Genomic DNA, 15,936 nt, shown 5'->3' with positions numbered 1-15,936 from the left:
ACAGGGGGGGATTCCTAACAGACCCTGTCATCAGAGCCCATGTTCTTTTGTCTCTGTGGGACTGTGGCATCAGGTGAGGGCAGATGGCCTCGCTGCCAGCCTTCCTTGTATCCTTCCACACTGCCAGACGCAGCACACCCCCGGGGGCTTTCCCACCCATGCTGCTCACTGCTGCCTACGGGGCCAATGCAAAGTCCTCTCACAGACAACTATGTGTACCTGGCTCTTTCCTTCACAAAAAACAGCGGTGTATGCAAAGACAGTCCAGCCCAGAATTTACAGCCACCCGAACAATGTGTTCTTTCTTAATGAAGAGCCAGGGCTGCACACCTTTGTCTCCAGGAAAGGGGTGTGGTAAGAGCATGATGTCTGGAGGAACACATCTCATCCTTTCCACTAATTAAATCATTTTATGTAAATTGATGAAAAACTACGAGATTTTAAGAAACTTTGCCATCGTTTATCTATAAGAAGGGAACATCTCCCTGTCGGCCCACTGTCTGTGTCCCCTTTCTCCTGATTGTCTATGTGAGAAAGCTCAGGCTCCTCTTTTCTCTCTCGTGCCCCACAATCACTAAGGTACCTGTCTCCATTCTCTCCCTTCAGTGCTGCTCCCTGGAGCCCCCATGCCAGCCTGGATGCATGTGCTGCCTCAGTGAGTCCTCACTGCAGTAGTCTCTAGCCACCTCTACACCTTGCATGCCACAAGGCTCCCAAGGCATGTGTCCTACTGGATGCAGTGAGTTAGGCATGTAAAGAAAGTCAGAGGGTAGACTCTGGACCTGGAGTGTTGCTGGAGAGGAAGATGGGAGTCTCATGGCCTCAAGGCGTCTGGGCTACTTTCTTAGCTCACAATCATTTCTGTCTGTGCAGGTCAAAAACAGCCTGCTTATAACTGCAAAGAAAGTAGCTCAGGCAAGCCCTGGGAAGGTCACCGTTAACGATCACTGGGATCAGTTTCATTCTTCCAAGGTGAGGTGGATAAGAGTGTGTCATTCCACACCTGTATGAAAGGTGCTCCAAACAACTGAGGTTCAAGTGTTCAAGAGGCAGACACAGACTGGCCATCCCCTGGGTCTCAGCATGTTGGGGGCCCCAGGGGCTGTATGGATTCCTCTGGAAGCCACCCACGGCACTCTGCTGTGCTAGCCATGTGCGGCCCCACGCACCTAGGCCACAGAACCCACCAGGGACACAGTACAGAATGTGCCGGGTTTGGAGGTGAAACTTACGGCCCAGAGCTTGGCTCTGGTGCTCTGCTGGCCCGTGACCCTGGGCAGGGGTCAGGAGCTCTCGTGCCTCCTTTTCTTTATCTGTATTATAGTGGCCATTCCTACTTCATTGATCATAGTGAAGACTGAACGAGACAATGTGTGAAAGGCCTGGCAGATGGGCATTCACAGATATGAATAATCACTTTACATGAGAAGACAGCATGCCAGTAGTTACTACTGAGGAGCCTGTTTTACCTGTTAGAACAGACCATGGCTTTTACACTGTGCTCAATAGAGTCACTTATCTGCCAACAAATGATTCCCAAGATGCTGCCTGCGTGGCACCTGCATGTGGAGAGGAAGAGAAATAAAGTAGAGCACTGGGGTGGGGCTGGGAGCCAGGCCAGGGAGGCTGGTCAGGGAGGCTCTCTGAAGAGATAACCTCGGAGACCTCAGACATGACAGGAGTGAGAGAAAAGGGCCTTCAGGTGAAGCAACCTGTGGGGGTCCAGGCTGGGTGGAGGCCAGGCTGTCCTCTCTGGACAGGCTTTGGCTGCACTGCTCCTCTGCACAGAGACTAGAAATCTAGACTCACTCCCTATTTGTTAGGGCACTTTGGGAAGACCCTTCCGAATTTTTGCCAAAGGCAGGAGGAGAAGGTGACACCCCACCACCTCTTCATGCCACTATCAAGAGCACTAAGAGGAAAATAGACACTAAAAAGCTCAGAAATCATGAAGGGGCTCTGACTGGCAGACCCTGCTACTGGAGCATGCTGTGTGGGAACTGTGTTCTCCAAGCTGGACAAGGACACTATGACATCAGGGCAACTCCAGGAAGCAGCTGGTAGCACAGGGGGAGGAGCCACAGGCAGACAGTGCTGAGGATGAGCTGCAGAGCACTGGCCCAACCTCTTAGTGTTCTTCTAAACCCACCCAGAGATGACAAAGGAGAGCAGCCAGCCACAGGGGAATGGTAACCACACAGAGGTGATCTCAGCAATGAGGTGCTACTTAGCTTTCCCCTCATTACCATAGCATCAGTCACTCCAACAATTACAAAGTACCATTGTGGCAATTACAAAAGACCCATTTAATCTAAAGATGATTTTAATGCTGGTGAAATAACATCTATTATTAGTAAAGTTATCCCAAGGCAATTTCTTTTTCAATTATGCTATTGCAAATTTAAAACACATGTAAAGCATATCAGGAATTAGGAAATCAAGTGGGAATGCATAAAATATATATTTATATTTTTAAAACTTTGGTACAAATATCAGGGAAGGGCATTTAAGATGGCTACTACTCAATGAAATGGTCTTAGGATAACTCATTAAAAATAAATAATGAGGCAGAGAATGGCATTACCATTTGTATTTCTTCTGGGGATAATTCATCTTCACCTTTGCCATCTCTCCAGGTTCCTAATTCAGACTGTGCTTTGGTCAAAATCTTTTCTGTTAAAAAAACAAAACAAAATAACAACAACAAAGAAAAAGAAAATAGAAGGCCAAATAGTCATGTTAGCATAGTGTCACTGAGGATACAGATGTGTTACAAACAAGAGACTGAATGTTATTTTGCAGCTCTGTCTCTATTTATCCATTGGTCAATATGCAGCAATATTTAGGCCTTAAATTGTGTGGATGTGTGCATGTGTATGTGTGAGGGTGGGGAAGATAGGGACAGTTTCAATATTGCACTGAATTCAACAGTGGCTACAGACTAAATGGACATTCTTCAGAACCAGTTTTTTTTAGTACATTTCATTTTACAACACACTCTCATGCTAACATCCTCCCTCCACTTTTAAAAGGTTATTCAACATATGAATGCTTTCACTGGGAAAATAAAAAATATATATGAAATTCTGTTCCCCAATCTCATTCCTTTTCTTGAGAGTCACTGCTTTGATGTAGCCTCCTTGACTTTATCTAAGCATATTCACATATAGATATGCAATTCCTTGTATATCTCCCACACCCAGAAATAATACAGTCTTGTGAGTGCAGTGGCTCATTCTTCACAGATATCAATGATATCATACTGTCCTCAAACTTGCTTTTCAGATTTATCAATCTACCTTGGAGATCATTTTGCATCAGTTCAAATAGCTTGACTTCATTCTTTAAACTGCTGCTTAATATTCCATTGTAAGGATACAAGGTTTTCTTTGGTTTTGTTTTGGTTGTTGTTTGTTTTTGCAGTACTGGAGATGGAATCCAGAGCATTTCACATGCTAGGCAAATGATCTACCACTCAGCTACACCCCTATCCCTTTTTATTTTGAGATAGGGTCTCACTAAATTTCCCAGGCTGGCCTCCTACTTGAGATCCTCCTACCTCAACCTCCTGAGTAGCTGTAGGCATAGGTGTCTGACCAGATACAGTTTAGGTCACTGTAACTCCACTGGTAAACCTTCAGTTAGGTCAGTGTTCACTAGTCTAATACTGTATGCCCCTGTGGAGTGTTTCTGCAAGACGGGTGCCTGGCCACAGAACTGCTGAACAGGAGGGTGTACAGAGTTTAATCTAGAGAACTTTTTGATCATGGTTGGTCAAGTGACGGCTCCTTGATGAAGTTTATTGAGAAGGCAGGCTCCTAGAAAGGCCTGCTCTCAGCACAATACTGGAGAGATCTGCATGGGTTGTACCCAGGGCTTGAGGACAGCAGCGAAAGGGCAGGGGCTACTCCTCCAGGAGGACTGTAAAAAGGTCTCTGCCTCCAAATGTGCCTGTGTGAATCTCAGCAGTACCTCTGAGCTTGCCATCAATTCAAAAGACAATACCATTTCTTTTCCCTTTCTTCCTCAACCTCAGTAAATTTCCTGTAGTTGATCTCAGTCCTAAGAGATGAGCACAAGTCCAGGGTCTTCTGACATGAAAAGGACTCATGACAGCAGCAGGCTGGAGATAGCAGACCAGGCATGAAAGATGTGGTTGTCACTGGAAAGAAATCTTCACAAAAATCCTCCACTTCCACCACAACAGTGCAGGAAAACTGTTTTCATCACAACTGTCATCACAGGAAAAATATATTTATAAGGCCTGGCTGAACGCATCCTTACAAACCAAGCTACCATTTCATTGAGATGACATCCTTTGGGCAGGGGAGTTGCACTTTCCATCCATCCTACTCCACCCCTAAGAGCTTGCTGTCTCCTGTCTGTTTTCATTATGGTGCCCATTTCAATTTTTTAAAACAAAAAAATAAACCTTGTTCATGTCTGAACCAAGCAGTCTAGGTCTTTATAGCACTTTTGATTCCATGGCCATCTGAAGCCTTGTCCTGAACCCTGTAGCTCACTGCATGCCGCACCCAAAGTGGTGTCGAGTTCAGATGCTTGGTCTAGTGTTCAAGGCCTTCTGTGCTTTAGCCCAGCCCACAGTTAACTCCCGTTACTTTTGGGTTCTCCTCATCCATTCTTTCTCTCGGATGCATCCAGGCCAATGGCTGCAAACTGCCTATTTCTCAGGAACCCCCCTCCCCCACCCCAGCTCTAAGCTCTCCCTGCTCACTCCAACACATACTGTGTACATCCAAAGGGCATCTTAGAAGGCCTGCAGGCCACTGTATTGATTCCTTCCCACTCTCCTGAGCTTTAGTGCCAAACCCCACCTCTAGCTGTGCTCACCTCAGGCAGCAAGGCCACCATTCCCCGTCCACTGTCTACCTATTGCTCCAACCCCAAGCCTGCAGGCTGTTCACCCCCGGTTGTTCTTATCCTTCACATCTCATGTTCCACTTACCAGATAAGCTCAGGCTCCGAAATGCAGCAAGTGCTTCTCTCACCCCTTTACCATGGCCTCCCCAAAGGCCCACACTACCTTGTGCCTGGGCTGTTGCAAGATTCCTGGCCCATCTGTCTGCCTCTGTGCTAACCCCTCACAGCAGTATCAGGGATTTTAGGAACTAACCCAGACCACATCATGCTCTAGCTTCAAACCCTCCAGTGGCTTCTTACCATGCTTCAACTCAAAGCCTAATTTTGCCACAAAAAACAGTCTTCTGCCCAGCACTGCTTCTCTGCACCCTTGAGGACATCTGATGCTACCTGCTCTTGCACTCTCCCATAGTCCTAGCAGGTGTGAGCTGGTTCTTTACTGGGACTGTCATTTGCATTTCCCTGATTACTAAGGATGCGGAGCACCTCTTCATGTGCTTACTGGCCATCTGAAATTTCTTTTAAGAAACTTAAGATCTTTCGCTGATTTTTAACTAGTTTGTTTTTGTAGTACTGAGTTGTAAAGAGTTCTTTCTATATTCTAGATACAAGCACCTTATCAAATATATAATTTGCAAACACTTCTTCCCATTCTGCGTGTTGTCTTCACTTTTTTGATGAGGTCCTTTGAAGCATGAAAGATTTTAGCCCCAGTGACTACCACTAATCTCCCCACATCCCTGAAAGGTGGGTACTATCATCCCCATTTTAAAAATGGGTGAACTGATATCTGAGTGCTATCAGCGCTGTAGCTGGGCTCCAGACACCTTCAAAGGGGCACTCTTCATATGCCCTCTGTCTCCAACATGCCAGACAGTGCTCTCCTGAAGGCCAAGAGAGCTGGGTTAGACAGGAGATGGCCTCGTGCCTACATGGACTTTAACCATGAAGAGCAGCATTCTTTCACTCTAACCACTTATTTCCTACCCTGCAGAGGCAACTGATTCCTCTCCATAGTAAGGAAGGCTCGTGGAATGTACCTGCAGGGGGCTTCTGTGAGGGTGACAACCATGCCTGTGAGCATGCGGGCCTGAGCCCCACACCCTAAGACAGACCACAACAGAGGAAGCAAAGGTGCCCAGCTTCTCCTGGCCCCAGCACCCCTGCCTGCGAGACACGTAGTGTGGCTATCTCTGTGCTACGTGCACTAACAGGCGTCCTCTGCATTGGGTACACACAGAATGAAGATGTCCATGACAACAGAATATAAAGTCTAAAAAGTCATGGGGTACCTAGTATTCACAGTGACAGGCAGCACATAAACTCACTCTTGCACCTTGTCCTGCTGGCTTGACTAGCTACAAAAGCCACTGAGATTACACGCTCACCCTGGCAGGACTGGCAGGACGGTGCTGAGAGCACAGGGTTTCTCCTGGAGGGTAGCACTGCCTCCCTCGGCCCTTCAGCAGAGCCCAATCCCCGGGCAGTGTACAGCTCAAGCAGGCCCTTTCATCTGGACCCCAGCTCCCAGGTGACTGGATGGCTCTTTTCAGCCAACTGTGGACAGACAAAACCACGGCCACCTCCTGCCAACCTTGGCTCGAGCAACCACACACGCAGCTGGCAGGGGCTGGGCTGCCGCTTCTGTCCTCTGCACTCTGCCTAGTGCTGTGAGGAAGGAATGCAGGGCAAGGCTTGAACTTTAACTCATACCTGGATGCTCTTCAGTGGCAAGTGTTTCTTCAGAGTCTTTTGAAGGATTCTGTGAAACTTTCTCAGAGGATGTGGATTCTCTTGTCTTTGTACTTGGCTCAGGTTCCAGCTTAGATCTAAAAATAAACAATTGTTTGCTGTAAAACCTATGCTACTCTTTTTGACAACAGAAGAGAGTCACTGCCTCATGGACCAATGGCTATCTGGACACACCTCCACAGGGCACCTGTAAAGAGGCATAGGCATTGTTGCCTCAGGCAGGGGCTGTGCACCCTCCGTGTCCCCAGCCACAGCATGGGAACAGCATCAGTAGGAGGCTGAAGTCTGAAATGCCCCCGATGGACACCACACTTAGTGAATGGGCAGTGAAGGCCCTACCTTCAACAAACCCAAAGCCAGATGTTCACTAATCCACTAGTTTTACACTAATTCAAAAGTCTTTCTGAATATGTGTGTGTGTGTACATATATATACAGTAGAAACATAATTTTGACCCATATTATATACCCACATATAAGTAGAACTTAGTTTAACTATAAAAGCACAAGTCTTTAATACCTTCGAGGTGGAACCATCTCTGCACTTCCTTCCTGAACTTCTTCCCACAAGGGGTCTCCTTTTCCACCCAGGGGGCGTAGCTACACCTATTCAGAGAGGCTCTCCCTGCTACCCAAGGACCCTGCCACTCCTCTGCACCTGCTTGCTTCCTCCGCAGCAGTGATGAGTCTGTCATGCCTTGTCTTTTATCTGTCATCTGTGAGAGCAGCTCTTTGCCTTCATGAGTCACGTTTGCTGCTTAGCCCTGGATCCTGGCATTCAGTGCTTGCTGATGGTCTAGATAAGGGTTTCCCAAAGGCCTATGTGCCGAAGGCCTAGTCCCCAGCCCATAAGCACCTTTAAAGGTGAGTCCTAGTGGGAAGTACTCAGGTCACTGATATGCACTTGAAGGGGATATTGGGACCTTGGCCCCTTTCTGTTTGTCTTCACTTCCAGGCTGCCATGAAGTGAACAGACTGCCTTTGCCACCCCAGGCCCAATGCAAGAGGGCTAAGTGACCAATACCTCTGAAACCATGAGCCAAAATAGACATTTTCTTCTTTTAAGTTGGTTATCTTAAGTATTTTGTCACAGTAATGGAAAACTGATAGTGTTCAGTAAGTACACGTTGAATAAATGGATGCTTTACAAATACCAGTAAATGGCTAATGAGAGAGAAAAACTCTGCTTCCTTTGCTGAGAAGAAGCTTTCTAGAATCCATCCCATTTATTGATTCTCGATTTTACTTCTTATGCTTTACTACAGTGACACAGCCATATCAAACAACAGGCCCCGTTATGAAACAACAGGCCTTGTAACAGCTTTATATGACACTGTGAAAATCCCAGGCATAGTGCTAGGAGGGTCTGTGATAAAGTCCATGTTGCCAGGCAGGCTGTAAGTAAGGGAACAATGGAAACATGTGAGGGTGACTTATTAATGCCAGCTAATGTTTACTGGGGGCTTATTATATACTGGCCATTTTTCTAATAAGCACTTATATGGATAAATCTATTCAAATCCAAAACAATCAAAAGAAGGCACTAGTAGTAATGACCTTTTTATAAAGAAGGAAACTGAGGCCTGAGGAAATTTGGACACTCATAAGGGTCATAAAACACACGGCTGGTTTGGGACAGGACCTTAGGGACCTAGCTCTGGAGTCCACACTATGTCGATTCAACGAGGAAAAGAACGTCTGTTTAACAAACATTGATGGAATGAGTATATATTTATAAAGAATAAATATACTCCAACCCCATTTCACTCCATCAAAAAATTAATCTGACACACACAGTAGACCTAAACAAACTATCAAGTCAAAAAGACTCTAGAAGAAAGCATAAAAGAATATTTTAGTGACCTTTGGGCAGAGAAAGCAAAAATTTCAAAAATCTGGCTTTCTCAAAATCATGTTTCTATTCATCCAAGATATTATTAGGAAAATAGACAAACCACAGAACAGAAAAAATTATTTGTAGCACGTATCTGACCAAGGAATTGTATATACAATAGATAAAGAACTCAGCAAAAGGACAGATAATTTAACAAGAAATGGGTAACATATTGCTAGACATAGGGCACGTCTGTTAATCCCAGTGACTCAGGAAGCTGAGGCAGGGGGGTTGCAAGTTTGAGGCCAGCCCCAGCAACTTACTGAGATACTCAAAGTTTAAAAACAAACAAGACCGGGGATGTGGTTCAGTGGTATAGCACACGTGGGTTCAATTCCCACAACTACAAAACCAAAACAAAACAAAACAAAAGAACCAAGAAGAAGAAAAAGAAAAAAGGGGGAGGCGAGTGGGTAAGATACTTAAATAGATGCTTCAGGAAAAAATATACAAATGGTCGATAACACACGAAAAGGTGGGACAATGAGAAACCCCCAAGCATTCACTGGGACAGCTTAGGAAACAATCAGCCCCTGATCATAGTGGGGACCTGAAATGTATGTAAGCACATACTGCTAGAAGGTATGTAAAACAGTGTTACTATTTTGAAAAACTTATGGCAATTTCTTACTAAGTTTAAGAAACATCTCCACATGGCAGAGCAACCCACACTTAGGTATTCATCCCAAAAAAACGAAAAGAGGTATCCACATGAAGGTCTGCAAATGCATGCTCACAACAGCCTTAGTCAAGAAATGGAAGCAACCTGAAGTTGCCCACGTGAGACCCGACAAGCCAGCTGTGGCACACGCCTGCGACGCAGCACCACTGGCAGCAAAGAGGGAGTTCCTGACAAGGGCAGCAGGGACAGACCTAAAAGATGCAGTACGCAAAGAGATCACACAAACAGCTCCAAGGACGAATCTATTTAAGAATAAACGTTCCACATTTGATTTTGTATATAAATATAATTATAAAATTTAACATCTGCTACTTAACAATTTACCTCAGATATTGCTAAAGATAATTTAGTAACCTGACACATTAGCCAATTTTGAAACTAGCTTAAAATAAGACATGTATCAACCAGAATTTTCAGGGTTTTTTTTACAGTTACTAAATGACAAATGGCCTAACAGTTCCTAGCCTGTTTTCCCATCTATAAAATGGGGCTGTGAGGGTATCTTTCCTGTCGAATTTCTTGTTTATTTGCAAATGCTTCCTTAGCACAGCCAACAGCCACAGTACTAGCTATTACTGCTACTGTTCTGTGGTTGCACCTGCTGCCATTACTGTGGAAGGAGAAATGGTAGCGGTTTGATAAAGAAAATTTCTTCTGAAGTAATACGCGTCCAGCACACATGGCCACCGGCAAGGTGCAGGCCATCAGAGGAAAAGAAGTGATGAAATCCATTCATGACTCAGAGCTGAGAAGCGGGTGCACTGAGTGATCTGCACAAGTGACTCAGCAGGGTCTTCCAGCGCTGGCGCACTCGCAGCAGATCCCTCGGCTGGCACACCAGTGGAAGGTCAGGAGGAGCCTTGACAGACTGGCAGGGGAGAGGTGTGGGCAGCCTTTTCCTTGGCCCCCGGTGCTCAGCAGATGACCTGCTGCCCTTGCAGACTGCCTTGGTCATCAGGTTCCTCCAGCAGTTCCACAGACCCCCACATCTGGAGGCTGGATCCTTAAGCCATCGGCAGAGAATGACAGATTTAGAAGAGGGCAAGGAGACAACAGAGGGCTTGGTCCTAGCCTACCATTTATCTGCTGCATGACCTTGCTTCAATCCTCTTGCTCTGAGTTTTCTTCATCTGTAAAACTGAGAAAATGCCACCCTCCTCAAAGGGATGTGGCGAAGATGAAATGAGAAGGGGCCTAGCGTGGAGCCTGGTCCGCAGCAGGCGCGTTCCTAGGGCGCCTCTTGAACTCTCAGCCTCCTTCCCTCTTGGTGAGGTGGCTCACTGAGGCTTTCTCACTCTCACCTCCTGATGGTGAGAGATCTGCTTTTTCCACTTTCACATTGGCCACTCAGAGTGGATACAAAGACTAACACAGATTCCAAAGGTGCCATGTAAAATATAAAGGCTTTATAAACTCTTACTACTACTATTTTAGAGCACAGAAATTATTGGAAGCTTCACAGGGTAGGTGTCACCTAGTTAAAATCTTGAAAAGGGTAAGACTTTTCCAGGCATAGGGGAGAAAGGATCTTCTAGGCATAGAGAATCTAGGTCGAGCTTCTGGGTCACAGGATGGCATTTAACTTTGGATAATTATATGGCTCTTTATAATACAGACAGAATAACTTCATATTTGCATTAGCCACATATGAGAGTTCCAGTTGCTCCATGCCCTCCACTTCATATATCATTTTAAATTCATTCATTCTAATGTATGAAATGGTATTTTGTGGTTTTTTAAATTTTCACTATGAAACAACTATATGCAGCAAGGAGGTATAGTACAAAGAACCCTTTTTCCTGAACCATCAGGGAGTAGGTTGCCAAACTGATGCTTCTTTACTTCTGGCTATTTTTCCCCCAGCACTGGGAACCGAACCCATGGGTGTATTACCACTGTATTACCATTCCTTCCCCCCCCCTTCTCTTTTTATTTAAAAGTTTTATTGGTTCTTTTTAGTTATACATAACAGTAGAATCCATTTTGATAAAATTATACAAGCATGGTCCCCATTTCTTCTTTTTCTTTCTTTTTTAAATTTTGAGACAGAGTCTTAAGTAGTCCAGGCTGGTCTTGAACTTGAGATCCTCCTGACTTAGCCTCCTGAGTCACTGGGATTATAGGCATGTACCACTGAATAACCTTTGACTATTGAATGTATTCTTTGATATAACCAGAGTATAGCCATCAAAATCAGAAAAGGCATATCAATACATGACTTCCATCTTTTCCTTATATCCCGGTTCATTTTTGACCAACTCAATAATCTCCTTTTGTTCAAAGGATCCAGTTCAGAATCACATGTTGCATTTACCTGTCATTTCTCTTCAATCTCCTTCATTTGAACAGTTCCTTCAGTGTCTCTTGAGTCCATGATTTTGACACATAATAATATGCCAGTTATTCAGCAAGATGTCTCTGAATTTGAGTGTGACGTTTCCTGGTGACAGGAGTCAGGCTGGGCAGACATCACAAGTGCTGCTGAAACCTCATGGCAGCCCACCAGGTGGTGTGCTCTCACTATGCCCACTGATCAAGGTGGCAATTGCCGGGCATCCCACCACAAAAATTAATCTTTTCCCCTTTGTAATTAAAAAGCATTGAGGGGAGGGTGCTTTCACATTATATATTTCAAACTTTTAATTAATTAATTATTCATATTCCAATGGACTCATGATGTCTTATTTCATGAAATATTTTGTACTCTGCTGTCATTTCTTTTGGCTCTGGTGGTCTCCAAGTGGGCCAGGAGAAACCCTTTTACACTTTAGACATGTCCCTATCACTAGAGTCCTTCCTTGCTTTCTGATACAATCAAAAGTTCCAGGCTCATTTTGTGCTCTCCCTGCCCCAGCCTAAGAACCAGTCATTTCTGCAAGAAGGGTGGTTTCTTGACACTGAAACTCAGAAACCAAGATCTGCTTATTGCTACTGGGGTGTCACTGCATCCTGGCCCTCCCAGGGAACAGAATTAAAAGACACATGCATGCATTTTCGTATGTATGCATACATACATGCCCACAACCATATTCATTTCCATGCTGCCTGTGGAAATAAGATACTATCAGTTCACACTAGTACCTTTCCTTCTGTCCCATGACTACAGGGACAGAAGGAAAGGTACTAGCCTCATTCTGGCTTCTTCCCTTTCACTTCTATAGTGAGAAACCTGCCTATCCTCCTCTATTTCTTCCTTGATCAACCCCTTACAGGCACTCACCCCTCATCCTGCTGCCCACCACTCCTCCTGGTGGGGATGCACCACTCCTCTTGTTGGGGCTCTGATTGCTGTGCTGACAATGCTGCTCAGCTTGACCTTCCACTGGGAAACCTCAGCTGCCCACACTGCACCCCTCTTATCCCACCTCACTTCATGGCTCCAGAACTGAACTATTTTGGAAGAGGAAGAGCATAATTGACTTTTGGATGAAGGTTCCTTTAACATCTGCCATCTCTGTATCCAGAGGATGGCAATGTACCAGTTTTCAATTTAAATGAATGAAAGCCTGCAGTGCAGTGGACTGAGACATAGGGGAGTGCCTTTTTCTTTTTTAACTGATAAAAACAGATTCTAATTATACACAGAGTATCTACTGAGATCCTCAGGGAAATTACAAATTAACTAGTTGAAGGAAATTTGAAAACAGCCATTTTAAGAGTTCTTGGGAGGATCAGCATCTACCCCATTCTGACAGACACTGACCTGGCTAGGCCCACCCCTGCCCAGTAGGCTTCCAGGTCCCACCTTGAGGACCTTAGGATTCTCTTTAAAATTTGAAAAGAACAAAAAGAGATGTAAAAGAGGAGGTGTAGGGAGGGAGGGAGAGAGATTTTTGGGCTTTAAAATAAGAAAACATGGGAGAAATTCTTTGCAAACCTTAAATAAGGCCCATATAAATCTTAGAGAGAAATGGCTCTTTTTCCAGATTTAAGGACTGCTCTTATGCTGTTTTCCTGCCCCAAACAAAGGCTCTGGGTGGAAGAGTGTTTTCAGTCTGTCACAGGATTGTCTGCAGCACCCAACATGGCTTCCAGGCAAAGGGCAATGGCTCCTGCTGCCTGGACCAAGTTGTCCCTCACACAGCAAAGGCGCAATGGGCACAGATAGAACCAGTCACACACTGCTCACAATGGCCTGTCATGGGCCAAGCACAGAAAACAAGAGCAAGCACCTGTAGCCCTCTGACTTTGCCCTCCGATCATTTGTTTCACATCATTAAGCAGATTACACATCAGCTCAAGTGTCATCTGCCTGCTGGATTAGTCACCTGTGGCATAACCTCAGAACCTGTCACATGCTGTAGAACACACACCTCGTCCACAATAGACAACAAAATACTGAAGCAAAGAAATGGTTCTGAGGGACTCTGCTCTGAGCCAAGTCTACACAGACTTTCTGTAAAGTGCTACAAGGTGAATATTTTGGACTCTGTAGATTATATGTAGTGTCTGTCTCACAGCCTTTCTTATTATTTTACCTTTTAAAAATATAAAAAAAAACTTTCAGTTGGAGGGCTGTACAAACAAAGCCAAGGTCTAGATTGGCCCATAGGCCGTAGTTTGTTTATCTCTCTTCTAGGCAATGATTAAGGCCCTGTTACAGAGTAAACAGTGCAACATTTCTGTCATGGGTCTGCTGTCACAGGGCAGAGCTTCTTTTTGTTCTTTCTTCATCTTGATCACTGCCACTATCATTATCCCCAATTACTGGCAAAACTTATGAGCTCTTACAAAGTATAGGGCCCTGGGTTAGAGGTGATGGATACAAAGAGGTAAAAGATACAATCCTCTCCTTACCAGTCTTAGAATCCGGAAGGGGTGAGAGGGCTAAATTATAATATAAAGTGCCTTCTTCAATTACCAGGTAAGTACTGTGATATTATGTACTATAAAAGGAGGAGAAGAAATGAAATGCAGTAGAATGTTGATCTTTTATATCAATATTAGGAAGCAATTAATAATAACTCAAGATGTCCTGCCTAGCCATGGATCAACGCAGCCTTTTCTAAGGTGCACTGGCCAGCTGTCTGCACAGTTGTGGCTCCATGCAGGCAGGCCTGGGGTAAGAGGTTGCATAGACTCTGAGAACTCTGAACACTAAGTGCCTCTCTAACCTGTCTGACAATGGAAATAAATAAACCTACATAAGTTTTAGGTAAGATCAGATAAGTACACCTCACTGAAGTCACCAGGGTTTCCCCAGAGCTCTTGTCTTCCAGAATGCATAGTCCATGTGCTCAGCACCAGCTTGGGGCCACATGAGGGCCTTGCAGCAGCTGCAGAGCTCTGGCCTCCCAAGCTGCTGGTGTGCAACCTGCTCGGTGATGGGAGAAACCCTCACCTCCCACTAACGGATTTCAATCTTCTCAGCTCGCCCTTGAGACAGGAAAAGCAGCCCAAAGTTTTCACTTCTAAGAACATCAGTGTACTAGTGAAAGGTAAGTGTTTGGAGGATGGGCCAGAAGAGCAGACATAAGACCCCAATAACAGTGATCACTCTCCCTCTGTCCAGCTTGGCAGGTGCCACTGCCACGCCAGAAGTGAAACGCCTCGAGGATGGATAAAGAACCTCTATCTAATAATGGCACTCACATTTAAAAAAATAGACTCATGGTCAGAAAAATGCAGAAAGGTTAACTGACACTGTTTATGGCTTAATGAACAAAAGTACTTTCATCCAGTTTGGTACGAGAGCCCTTTGGAATGGTAGATTAACATGACAGCACCGTTCTACGAAGATAATCTTAGCATGTAATATCTTTCTTCCTACACCATGAACAGATTACAGCAATCACGATGTTCCTTAACCAACATATGGGTGACAATAATGCCATAAAATATTTGCAGTCAGATTTCTCAAATAAATTTCATATGAACAACTTTTTTTTAACAATAACCACTGACAACAACAAAAAAAGAAACCTACCGATTCGACTTGACAACGCACCAGTTCCACTACTGGCTTCCCCCAAGGACAGGCATTATGCTGTATAATGAGCTGAGGTGGCACAGGGACAAAGAAGCCAGTGGCATCTTGAAAAGACAATGTGATGCACCTGACCGTGAACAGCACACAGGGCACTTATGAGGAGAGCCATAGCACTGCCTGAAGGATCTGGAAGAGACTTTACAGAGCAGGCAATTTTCACTGGGGCAGGAAGGATGAGCAGAACTTTGTTCACCAGATGAATTGGGTGGGGGTGGGGGAAACAGAACATAAGCATACATGAAAGGCATTCTTGGGTGGAGAAACCAGCAAGCGTTAAGGCCCAAGAGCCTCAAAGAGCAAGGTGTCTTTAGGGCAAAACTGTGGTAGGGCCTGGCCGAGCATGTGTCACTGGGGACTGCCTAAGAAACAAGGCTGGGGTGTAGTTGCTGTGGCTCTGAATGCCTGCTGTGTCCGGGCTCTGTGAGACACAGCAAGCAAGGGAGTGAGCCCACCTCCTTCAGACAGAGCCCACTGCCCAAGGTGAGGAGCCAGGAGTAGAGGGCTGGACTACACTGTGGAGGGACACACAGCTCCTTACTTCCCTCCAGGTCTGTGCACAAAGTAACTGGTGCAGGGCAGCTAGCTGGCAGGAAACGGTGCTGCATTTCACTGTCTACAGTAGATTTCTTATCTGACTGATTTTAATGTGTATTTTAGTTGAAACCTCTGCCAAGGGCAGATGGAGGAGGAAGCAACAAAAGCCTCTTACTTTTCCTCCTATACCTGTTGGGTCTCCACC

The 15,936-nt window shown here is 45.2% G+C and overlaps 1 long non-coding RNA gene across 1 annotated transcript; it reads right to left on the bottom strand.

Moving 5' to 3' along the window:
- Nucleotides 1-2,506: 2,506 nt before the first annotated feature.
- LOC144372583 (uncharacterized) lies at nt 2,507-15,245 on the bottom strand. The gene is made up of 3 exons (XR_013432550.1): nt 15,135-15,245; nt 6,595-6,710; nt 2,507-2,673 (listed from the first exon to the last, which is right to left on the bottom strand). It is a non-coding gene; the product is annotated as an uncharacterized LOC144372583 (long non-coding RNA).
- Between the last annotated feature and the right edge of the window lie 691 nt (nt 15,246-15,936).

This window comes from Ictidomys tridecemlineatus, unplaced genomic scaffold (genome assembly GCF_052094955.1).
Source record: "Ictidomys tridecemlineatus isolate mIctTri1 unplaced genomic scaffold, mIctTri1.hap1 Scaffold_1342, whole genome shotgun sequence".
Classification (NCBI taxonomy): domain Eukaryota; kingdom Metazoa; phylum Chordata; class Mammalia; order Rodentia; family Sciuridae; genus Ictidomys; species Ictidomys tridecemlineatus.
Note: the sequence above shows the minus strand (reverse complement) of the source record. Positions and strands in the feature narration are given on the sequence as shown.